Source organism: Hemiscyllium ocellatum, unplaced genomic scaffold (assembly GCF_020745735.1).
Source record: "Hemiscyllium ocellatum isolate sHemOce1 unplaced genomic scaffold, sHemOce1.pat.X.cur. scaffold_201_pat_ctg1, whole genome shotgun sequence".
Classification (NCBI taxonomy): Eukaryota; Metazoa; Chordata; class Chondrichthyes; order Orectolobiformes; family Hemiscylliidae; genus Hemiscyllium; species Hemiscyllium ocellatum.
Genome location: NW_026867947.1, coordinates 1,136,992 through 1,148,516, shown reverse-complemented (window position 1 = coordinate 1,148,516; position 11,525 = coordinate 1,136,992).

Below are 11,525 nucleotides of genomic sequence, written 5' to 3'. Positions count from 1 at the left end.
ATCGATGGAGCCCTTGCTGAGAAATTTGTATCACCGATCATCACAGGTGAAGTGCTGGAAGTTTGGAGGTTGGCTAACTATTTAAGAAAGGCGGTCAGGGAAAGCTAGGGAACTATAGACCTGTGAGCCTGACATCAGTAGTGGGTAAATTGTTGAAGGAAATCCTGCGAGATAGGAGTTGCATGTATTTAGAAAGGCAATGAGTGACTAGGGATAGACAGCATGGCTTTGTGTGTGGGAAATCATGTCTCAAGAAATTGATTGCGTTTTTTGAAGAAGTAACAAAAAGGATTGATGTGGGCAGATCATTAGACGTGATCTACATGGACTTCAGTGAGGTGTTGAAAAGGTTCCTCATGGAAGATCGGTTAGCAAGGTTAGATCTCATGGAATAGAGGGCGACCTAGCCATTTGGATACAGAACTGGCTCAAAGGTAGAAGACACATGTTGGTTGAGGAGGATTATTTTTCACACTGGAGGCCGATGGTGTGCCACAAAGTTCGGTGCTGGGTCCACTACTTTTCATCATTATATAAATGAACGTAGGAGGTACCTTTAATAAGTTTACAGATGACACCAAAATTTGAGATATAGTAGACAGTTAATAAGGTTACTTCAGAGTACAATGGGATCTTGATCAGATGGGCGAATGGGCGAAGGGCGAGGAGTGACAAATGGAGTTTAATTCAGATAGATGCGAGGTGCTGCATTTTGGGAAAGCAAATCTTAGCAGGATTTATACACTTAATGGCAAAGTCCGAGGGAGTGTTGCTGAACAAAGAGACCTTGGAGTGTAGGTTCATTGCTCCTTGAATGTGGAGTCACAGGTAGATAGGATAGTGAAGAAGGTGTTAGGTATGCTTTCCTTTGTTGGTCAGATCATTGAGTATCAGAGTTTGGAGGTCAGTTTGCGGCTGTACAGGTCATTCGTTAGGCCACTGTTGGAATGTTGCGTGCAATTCTGGCCTCCTTCCTAAAAAAAGATGTTGTGAAACTTGAAAGTGTTCAGAAAAGATCTACAAGGATGTTGCCAGGCTTGGAGGATTTGAGCTATTGGGAGAGGCTGAAACGACTGGGACTGTTTTTCCTGGAGCGTCAGAGGCTAAGATGTGACATTCTTGAGGTTTATAAATTCATGAGCAGCATGGACAGGATAAACAGATAAGGTCTTTTCCCTGAGGTGGTGGAGACCAAAGCTAGATGGCATAGGTTTAGGGTGAGAGATGAAAGATTTAAAAGGGAACTGAGGACACCATTTTCACGCAGTGTGGTGTATGTATGGAATGTACTGCCAGAGGAAGTGATGGAGGCTGGTACAATTGCAGCATTCAAAAGGCATCTGGATTGGTATATGAATAAAATGGGTTTAGTGGCATATGGGCCAAGTGCTGGCAGATGGGATAAGATTAGGAAAGGATAGCTGGTCGGCGTGGACGAGTTGGACTGAAGGGTCTGTTTCTGTGCTGTACGTCTCTAGGACTCTCTGGCTCTAAATGTTTTCCACTGTTCATTTACAGCCTGGCATTTCAGTCTGTTTCCCCTGTTTACTTTGATCAGTTCTCTCTCAAAATCATGTAATTGGCTTTGTTACTGATGTTCGGATGTGCTTTATGGTCACTTTAAGATGTCATAGTCCCTTTGAATTCCAGGCTAATTTCCTGGAGAATCTTGATGTAATATTACTCATTCACTCAGCTTCATCACCCAATGGTCGATCTGAGATAGTTACTCCCCTAGCCAGTTGCACAATGTGTTATTCAAATAAATTCTGACAAAAACATTCAAGGAGTATCTTGGATAATATCACTCTTGCCAATGTGTCTGTCCCAGATTATACAAAGGTTGATGTCTCCCAAAATTATCACACCACCTTTGCTACAAATTCAAATGAATTCCTGTTTAAATCAGGGATGAGCAATTCTGTCGGGAATGTAAAATCTGTTATCCTGCCTATTTTTTTGACACGTAGTAGCACCCAGAATTTGCATTCAGGATGATTCAGCTGCATAATCTGATGCCAAATGCTTTCTCTGTAATGCCTTTGTTGCCAATACTGTCAGGATTCCCATCTTGCTTTTCCATTCTGCCTGAAATCCTGTAAGGTTGTTTACCGTTGAATATTTATGCTCCACCTTTGTTCACCCTGTAATCACGTCTCTCTGCTGACCAAATCTCATTTATCTCTGTGTCACAAATCTATTACCTTATTGCAGATATTTTGGCAATTCCAAATAAAAACATTATTATTTACTCTTTCCCATAATGTCCTGTCACAAACCCATTTGCTGATGTACAGTTTTAGTTAAACTCTGTCCCTTCCTGTTCCTTTCTGCTTTGCTTCAACCACCTTCCCATGCTGTTCCAAGGCTTCACATTTTCTCTTTGAATTTGGAAAGCTCATTTCACCTGAACCCTGTTCCTGCATCCTCTCTGCCAGTTTAAAGCCCTGTCCATAAACCTACCGACATGATTAACCAGGACACTGGTTTCAGCAGTGTTGTTTTTAATGCACTCATAGGATTTTGCTGTCTCTGGCTGGTCAGCATTTCATGCCCACTTCCAGTTGTCCGAGAGCTGTGTGGCTTGCCAGACCATTTCACAGGGCAGTTGAGAGCCAATCCCATTGCTCTAGGTCTGGATTCATATGTAGGCCAGACCGTCTGCTGATGACAGATGTCCTTATTTATACGATATTAAGCTGTCAGATGGGCATCCCTGACACCACCATTAAATTCTGGATGAACAGGCTAGTGAGAGTAACACTAGGCCATCGCCTGGCCCACTGATAGCTCACTCATCCCTGAGTATTGATCCCATTGCAGCATGAATCAAACCCCTTCATCTTGACCGTGGTTTGATCCTGATACCTTCCTGCACTCTGGTGCTATCACTCAGTATCTCTCCATGTGGTATCTGTCACTGTGATGGTCTAATTGCAGCCGGTGACTGCACCTTTTGCAGCTACTCCAGATCCTGAGCCAAGAGAATTCTCCACTCCAGAGAGAAGCAGCAGCACAGGCCAGGGATGGAGACTGGGATATTCCAGATCTCTGTGGGACTCAGTGTCATTCTCCATGTGTTACCCTCACTACATCAGTCTGATTTACCATTCTGCCTATTTCTCTGCCTCATGTAGGTACTCAGGATATTCCTGACTCAGCAGAATTCCCAACTCTTGTCTCGTCTATCACTATTGAAGACGGTTGGTCAGCCAGAGCGATGGAGAGTGAGATCTGGAGCCTTCAATAAATCCTGCAGCGAGATAGGATCACTCACAGTGAACAGAGCAGAGAACATTTAAGGGATGGAACTTTGGTTCAGATAAAATGACACAGGTACTGTGTTGAAGGGTGAACACAGAGCATGATGGTCCCAGGCTCAATTTCCACCCTCTTGTGAGAGGATGACTTTCAGATCGACTGTACTGAGCCTTCCTGAAACAGCATCGGGAGTTCACATTTATTCATCCATGCCTGTGATGTCATAGTGAGCATCAGGACAACAGAAGGGAAAGCAGGCCTCGCTCAAGGATTTTGTATTGAAATTGAGATCTTTCTGTTCTCTCCTCTCTCACACTGTCTCTTGTCATGTGGTAGTGTCATACAGCAAGGAAACATACCTTTCTGCCCAACTCATCTACGCCAGAATTTTTAATGCTTGTAATTCCAGAAAATTTCATATTACCGTATCCTCCACTCCTCCCATAATCCTGCTGTACATTTGAAACCTACTCCAGTGTTGACATCTCTCCCTATTTGTAAATTGGTCCAGTCTCAACATGCCAAATCGCAATAATCTCATCGTGCACTCAGTACAATGATCCCTAATTCTGTAGTTTTGCACAATACTTACAGTCCACCCCATCTCTGTAAAATCCTCCAGGCTAGACTAAAATACCTACCTGTGTACCTTCCTAAAGTCCCAAGAGAACTTGATATGACTATAACCTTCTGCAGGCAGATCACATTCCTGCCACCTAGCCTATACCACCACACAACCTCAGTAACTATCTCCGATCCTTACCGACCTCCCTATCTATATAAACACCTCCAGACACTTTTCCAGCCGCAACAGCACTCCTTATCTCTGTTTGCTCCTCCACTCCCGACATTTCTCCCAGCACCGCAAACATCCTCTCTTTGTGTAATTCTGCAATTTGGGGCAGCACAGTGGCTCAGTGTTGAGCAATGGTGCCTCACAGTGCCAGTGATCAAGGTTCGATTCCAGCGTTGTGTGACTGTCTGTGTGGAGTTTGCACATTCTCCCCATGTCTGCGTTGGTTTCCTCTGGAGGCTCCGGTTTCCTCCCACAGTCCAAAGATATGCAGGTCAGGTGAATTGGCCATTCTAAATTGCCCGTAGTGTTAGTTGCATTAATCAGAGGGAGATGGGTCTGTGTGGGTTACTCTCCAGACGGTTGGTGTGGACTTCTTCCGCCGAAGTGCTTGTTTCCATGCTGTGGGACCTCTAATCTAAACTCTCCCTCTGTGTTCCATAATATTGTCCCTAAAGATAATCGCTTTACCTATAAACAGACCCAAACCCTCCAAACATTCGATTCCCTGGGAATTCCCACTTCTCCAACATCCCTCCTTATCTGTGTAACTTCTTCCACTCCTGAAAGCCGATGATAATGTGAAGATCTTACAGTTATCCCTATCTGCGTAATCCTCTCAGGTCCCTGTAGCACTCCCTGCAGAACCCATTCCAATGCCCGTGACTCTCCCAATCCAGTTCCTACAAAACTCAATATCTCTGTAACATCCTACTGTTGCTATCAGCCATTCTGTCAATGTAAGTTCCTCTAGTCTGTCCATCCATTTTATCATCTCCATAATATTCTCCAGCTCTTACACCCCTATCTGTGTAAATATTACACTCCCCTACAACCATCCCTGAAGTGGAAACCCCTCCAGTGTGTGCAATACTCCCTTTCTGTGTTAGTGTCTCCGGCTCTATTGCTGTTCCTGTCTCTGTAAGCTCTTGCAGATTGTCCAGCTTTCCGGTCCACATAATTTCCAGAACCTCAGCATCCGACAGCAACAAATGTTTTCATTAACTACAGCCTTCCATATCTCTGTTCGTTCCTCAATTCTATACAGCACTCTTATTCTCTGTAAATAACACAATTCCAAAAAAGAATCTCCCTGTCTGTGAAAACTTCCCCCATCCGACACTGAGGAGCCTTACTATCCTTTATATCACGTGTAGTCCCTTCAGATCTCCCTGTATCTTCCCTGACTCCATTGAATACAGCACATCTCATGTTCTAACACCTCTAGTACATATGTTACTCCTCATCTGTGATATTCTTCAGTTCCTGCAATTCTCGTTCTTTATCTCCACAGCTTCCAATCATCCTAATGATTATAAGGTTATTGATCCCCTGCTGCATGTTTAACACCTGTAGCAGCCTCCAACTCCTCAATGCATCCTGATGCTGTAACCTCTTCAAATACTACAGCTTACTGTCTTTGTCATATCTTCCAGTATCTGCAACTCTCTCGATTTCTGTAAACTCCTGAACAGCACTCAACATCTCTGTGAAACTGATGGGAATGCTTCAAACCTACCTTCACAGCGCTCACTAGTTCTCTGAACTCCTGCAGCCCTATAACCATAATCATCTCTGGCCCCTCCAATCGCGACAATTCTCTCTTGCTGTGTGAACTGATCCAGCCCCTTCAGCCCTCCCTATCTCACTCACTCCTGCAGCTCCAACTATTGTCCATGTCAATGTAGTCCCCAGTACCAACACTCCTGCCATCTCTACAAACTCCTGCAGCTCCAACTACCATCCCTACCCGTGTCCTCTCCATTCCCTACAACTGTCCCCATTTCTGTAAGTCCTACAGCTCCAACTACCATCCATATCTGTGTTATCTCCCGTCAGTCCAATCCTCCCTTCTCTGTAATATCCTGCAGCTCCAACTACCACTCCAATCTCTGTAATTTCCAATCCCTCCAATCCTCCCTTTCTCTATAAACTCCTGCAGCTCCAACTACCCACCCCAATCTATGTAACCTCCAGTCCCTCAATCCTCCCTCTCTCTGTAAACTCCTGTAGCTCCAACTACCACCCCTATCTGTGTAATCTCCCGTCAGTCCAATCCTCACTTTCTCTATAATTGCCTGTACCTCCAACTACCACCCCAGTCTGTGTAATCTCCTGTCCCTCCGATCCTCCCTTCTCTATGAACTCATGTAGTTCCAACTACCACCCCAATCTGTGTAATCTCCAATCCCTCCAATCCTCCCTCTCTCTATAAACTCCTGTAGCTCCAACTACTACCCCTATCTGTGTAATCTCCCGTCAGTCCAATCCTCGCTTTCTCTATAAATGCCTGTACCTCCAACTACCACCCCAGTCTGTGTAATCTCCTGTCCCTCCGATCCTCCCTTCTCTATGAACTCATGTAGTTCCATCTACCACCCCAATCTGTGTAATCTCCAATCCCTCCAATCCTCCCTCTCTCTATAAACTCCTGTAGCTCCAACTACTACCCCTATCTGTGTAATCTCCCGTCAGTCCAATCCTCGCTTTCTCTATAAATGCCTGTAGCTCCATCTATCACCCCAATCTGGTAATCTCTAGTCCGTCTAATCCTCCCTTTCTCTTTAAAATCCTGCAGATCCAACTACCACCCCAATCTATGTAATCTCCAGTCCCCACATCCCTCCCAGTTTCTGTATCTCCTTTAGCTCCAACTGCCGCCCTTATCTGTGTCATCTCTAGAACCTATATTCCTCCCTGTCAATGTAACTCCTTCTGGACTGATTTTCCTGTACCTCTCTGTGATATATTTCAGCCCGGCAACCTATCTGATCTCTAGCCACCAACAGTGATTTTGAACCACCGAACTCTGTAACATCCTCCAGCCTCTACAACCCAGCTTTTTTCTTAAGGTTACCTCGTGCCTGCATTCCCCTTTATCTCCGGCTATAGATCCACGGTCAGGGGAAACAACATATCAGAAACCAAACTTGCAAGAACAGAGGAAACTGTGGTTATCAATAAATTTGCCTCATTTTCTAAATGCTAATGAGATCACGTTCAACCTTCTCAATCTTTTCCCATCAATATCCCTCAATTCTGAGGATCAGTCTGTTAAATCTTATCAGGACTGCCTTCAATGCAAGAACATTTTCCCCCTAGATAGGGGACCAAACCTGTTCACAGTATTCTCAGTGTGGGTTTACCGGAGTCCTCCGTAGTTGTTACAAACCTTCCCTTTTTTTAATTCTGCATTCCCTTTGGAGTCAATCCCAGCATTCCATTTGCCTTCTCTATGTCCTGCTGGCCTTGTATGAGATTGATGCACAAGGATTCCCAAGTTACTCCGTGGTGTAGCTTTCTGCAGTCATTCTGAAACCAAGAGGTGACCGTAATGATCAGGAAAGTGTTTGAATGTATGGTAAACGATAAGCCAGAAATGATAACTGTACACTTAGAAACCCATGGAATGAGGACCGTCCATAACACCATCATATACAGGGTGGAATTAGGCCATTCGGTCCATCGAGTCTGTGACACCATTCGATTCTCTCTGAATTGTCTCTCAACCTCATTCTCTCGCCTACTCCCTGTAACCCTTGATCTCCTTACTCAACAATAACCTATCTATCTCTGAGTTAAATGCACTGAATTACTCGCCTCCACATCCCCCCAAGGCAGTAAGTTCCACAGATCCATCACCCTCTGGCTGATTAAATTCCTATACATTTCCATCCTAAAGGGTCATCCCTTCACTCTGAAGCTGGGCCCTTGGCCCCTAGTCTCTCCTGATCGTGGAAACATCTTGCCCACGTCCACACCATCCAGGCCCCTCAGTATTCTGTAAGTTTGAATGAGATTCTGCCACCGCTTCTGAAACTTCATCAAGTGCAGACCCAGAGACTTCACCTGCTCCTCATACGACACGAATTTCATTCCTGGGATCTTTCTTGGAAACCCATTTCTCGTACCCCTTCACATCCTTTGTCCAGACTCTTAATGTAAAACATGTAGAGCGTCATCCCAATACTGATCCCTGCGGAGCTCCCCTCATCACCAGTTCCCATCGTGAAAAAGACCCCTTTCTTCACACTCTCTGTCTTGTGCCAATCAGACAAATCCTCTCTCCATGTTCAGCACGTTGTTCTGAAATGAAAATTTCATTTCACACACACTGCTGGATTTATTTTTCTGTCTGGCTGTAACCAGCAGAGTTTTTCCATTACCCTCCCATCTGTAATTCCCTGGGGAAGCTGCCTTCCTGATCCACTGCAGTCCATTGTGAGTAGGGACAGGCACAGTGCTGGGAGGATGGAGCGTGTCTTGGAGGGCACCTTGAAAATGCTGGTGTTCTCGTGCACCGGGAGCTCCTGTTCTTCCAGGGCATAGTGGTTCCGGGTTTGTGAAGGACTGTTGAAAGTGCCTTCCTGAGTGACCTCAGTGCTACTTGTAGATCTTTTACACATTCATTCCTGAACATGAGCATTGATGGCTGAGCTAGCATTTATTGTTGATTTGGAGTTGTCCCTGAGAAGGTGGTAGTGAGCTGCTTTCCTGAGCCACTGCACCAGCTGTCGGAACTGTTGTTATGTGTGTCCTCTTCAGCAGGCGCTACAACACTCCTCATGTCTGTAACTGCACACAGACAATGCAGCTCTCCCTTTTGTATCTGACATCCTCCCCGACTTATAACTCTTATAATTCCTCACAATATCTCACCTCCTCCATTCCCATCTGTGCTAGAGATCACTAAAATTTATTTAATCTTGCTTAAATTCTGATCACCTAAAATCACTCCCTTTTTAAATTTGTAGTCCCTTCAGCTTCTGTAACTCTCCATATAATTGTAATCAATGACAGAACAGGTTTTCTTCCTTAAATCTCTATAATAACAATGGTTGTGTGTGCTAAATTGGTACTTTTCTTCGTCCTTATCCATCTCAGGACTTCCAGTTCCTACAATCCCACTATTTGGAATGCTCCCATTCTCTGCACCTCCTCATGTCCTGAGGGTCCTAGAATACCACCTGAGCTCCAAAAGTTTATATTTCCCCCAGTTACTGCAAGTCTGTAACATTCAACAGTCTCCAGTGCCATACAACACTTGCTGGCTCTCAATTTGCATTTGTTAAAGTCTATGCATCTCTGTAAGCAGCTCAGAAAAAGCCCATTAGACTCTACAAAATTGTGTCATAAACAAGCCATTGTCTCTCTGTTTCCTTTGCTGTCTTCAACGCTTGCAACTCTCGCTGTATTTTCCAGTAACCTGCTTTAGGCACTGCAGGTCTGCATACCTCCCCAGATAACCTGTTCCATCCCATACAGCTCTCTCAGTTACTGTAACATCCTCTGCTCTGTCTAATCCTCATCTTTTTCACTATCTTCCAGGCACAGCGGCGATCCTGTAAGAGAGCAGTGCGGAATGGGATGTTATAAATCTCAGCTGAGGCTTGAGGCCTATCATGACCTGGGAGTTACAAAGGCAGAGAATATGAGAGAGAGCAGCACATACCAGGAGAATATACATCAGCAGCGAGGATCGAGGCCGACTGGGACTTGGGGTTGGAGAAGCAGCAGAGCAGGAGGCTCTAAATCAGGACTGAGTCACAGTGGGAGTGAATATGTGAGCGAGCAACATGGAGCAGGAGCTTGAGGCTGACACACACCTGGGAGAATATAAATCAGCACTGAGGATCTTGGCATAATCATGCCTGGGAGTCACAGAGACTGTGACCCTGTGAGGGAGCAGAGTGGAGTGGGAGCTGGAGGAATACACCTAACTGGGATTCACAGAGACGGTGACCCTGTGAGGGAGCAGAGTGGAGTGGGGGCTGGAGGATTACACGTACCTGGGAGGTACAGAAACAGTGACCCTGTGAGGGAGCAGAGTGGAGTGGGAGCTGGAGGAATACACCTAACTGGGATTCACAGAGACGGTGACCCTGTGACGGAGCAGAGTGGAGTGGGAGCTGGAGGATTACACGTCCCTGGGAGTCACAGAAACGGTGATCCTGTGAGGGAGCAGAGTGGAGTGAGAGCTGGAGGATTACACGTACCTGGGAGTCAAAGGGACGGTGACCGTGTGAGGGGGCAGAGTGGAGTGAGAGCTGGAGGATTACACGTACCTGGAAGTGACAGAGACGGTGACGCTGTGAGGGAGCAGAGTGGAGTGGGAGCTGGAGGATTACACGTACCTGGGAATCACAGAGACGCTGACCCTGTGAGGGATCAGAGTGGAGTGGGAGATGGGAATTACACGTACCTGGGGGTCACAGAGATAACGTTCTGCTGCTGGGACCAGCCTGCACTGAGTTTGAAAGAAATGCAAGAGCCATCACAGAAAAGGCTGTAAGTTCATTGGCTGATAATAAAGCGTTATTAGTGACTATCAGTTAATTGCTCTAAGTCAGCAAATTTATTTTTTCGACTTCTAAAGTTAGGATTGAACTCAGAAATATGAGGCGGATGTGAATTAATTATACTGAGCCAGTAGAATAAATTAAGCTCAATAAGCCACAGTGGAATAAGGGACTTAACCATATTGTTATTTCCCGGATGTTAACTTCATTCTAAGTAATAAATTAAGTTACTCGAGGCATGTTGCATTTTACGACAAGGCAAGATATGTTTGTCAGAAGGAAAATGTTTTCTGTTGCATTGGGAAGTCATAGCCCCTGCTCATGTCCTAGATGAACACTGGGCCATAGAGATCAGACACTGACTAGAGACCTTGTGATGCTGAGAGTTAGAGGGATAGCGCGCACACACAGAACAAATCATCCTGACACATGACTGCTTGGAATAAGGAAGGGAATTATCGCCCAAGCAATCGAAGTGAAACAGCCAGGGAATCCAGGAATATCCCGTTGTCTCCCTCCAAAATCAATTTCCCAGTTAGGAAGCTGATGAAGGTACTGACTGCTCAGTGGAGGGCAGTCAGAGCCATGTTTGTGGCACCACAAGCAGCCTTACTGTACAGGAGGGGAGGGAGAAGAAAGGAGGAGCAACACTCACAGGGATGTCAGGAAATTGAAGAAGGTGTCGGCGTGTCTGTAATTCCAGGATAGTGGGGTTAAGAATGTCACTGTGTCTGCAGGACATTCATCTGGCGTTCAGTGAGCAGTCAAAGGTCATGTCCGTTTTGGTAGGAATGACCTGGGTAGGAAGGGCGAAGTGGTCTGGGAATCAGAATTTAGGGAGCAAGGTGGATGGGTAGGAAGCAGGAACTCCAATGTAGCAATCCCTGGGTTACTGTCAGTGCTGTGCGCAAGTGAGAACAGGACTCGGAGTTTTAGGTAGATGAGAGTGTGACTGGAATGATGAAGCAGGAAAGGCTTCAGATTCCTGGGACATTGGGACTGGTTCTGGGGAAGGCAGTAACTGTATAAGCTGGATGGGCTAACGTGACAGAGCTGGGACTGAATTTCTTACGGGTGTTTGGGAGGGATTGAAAATAACTTGGCGTGTGCTCAGGATCCAAAAAGGAATAGTAGAGGAGAGTACCAGGATTCTCAAAATAATGGAAGCTGCA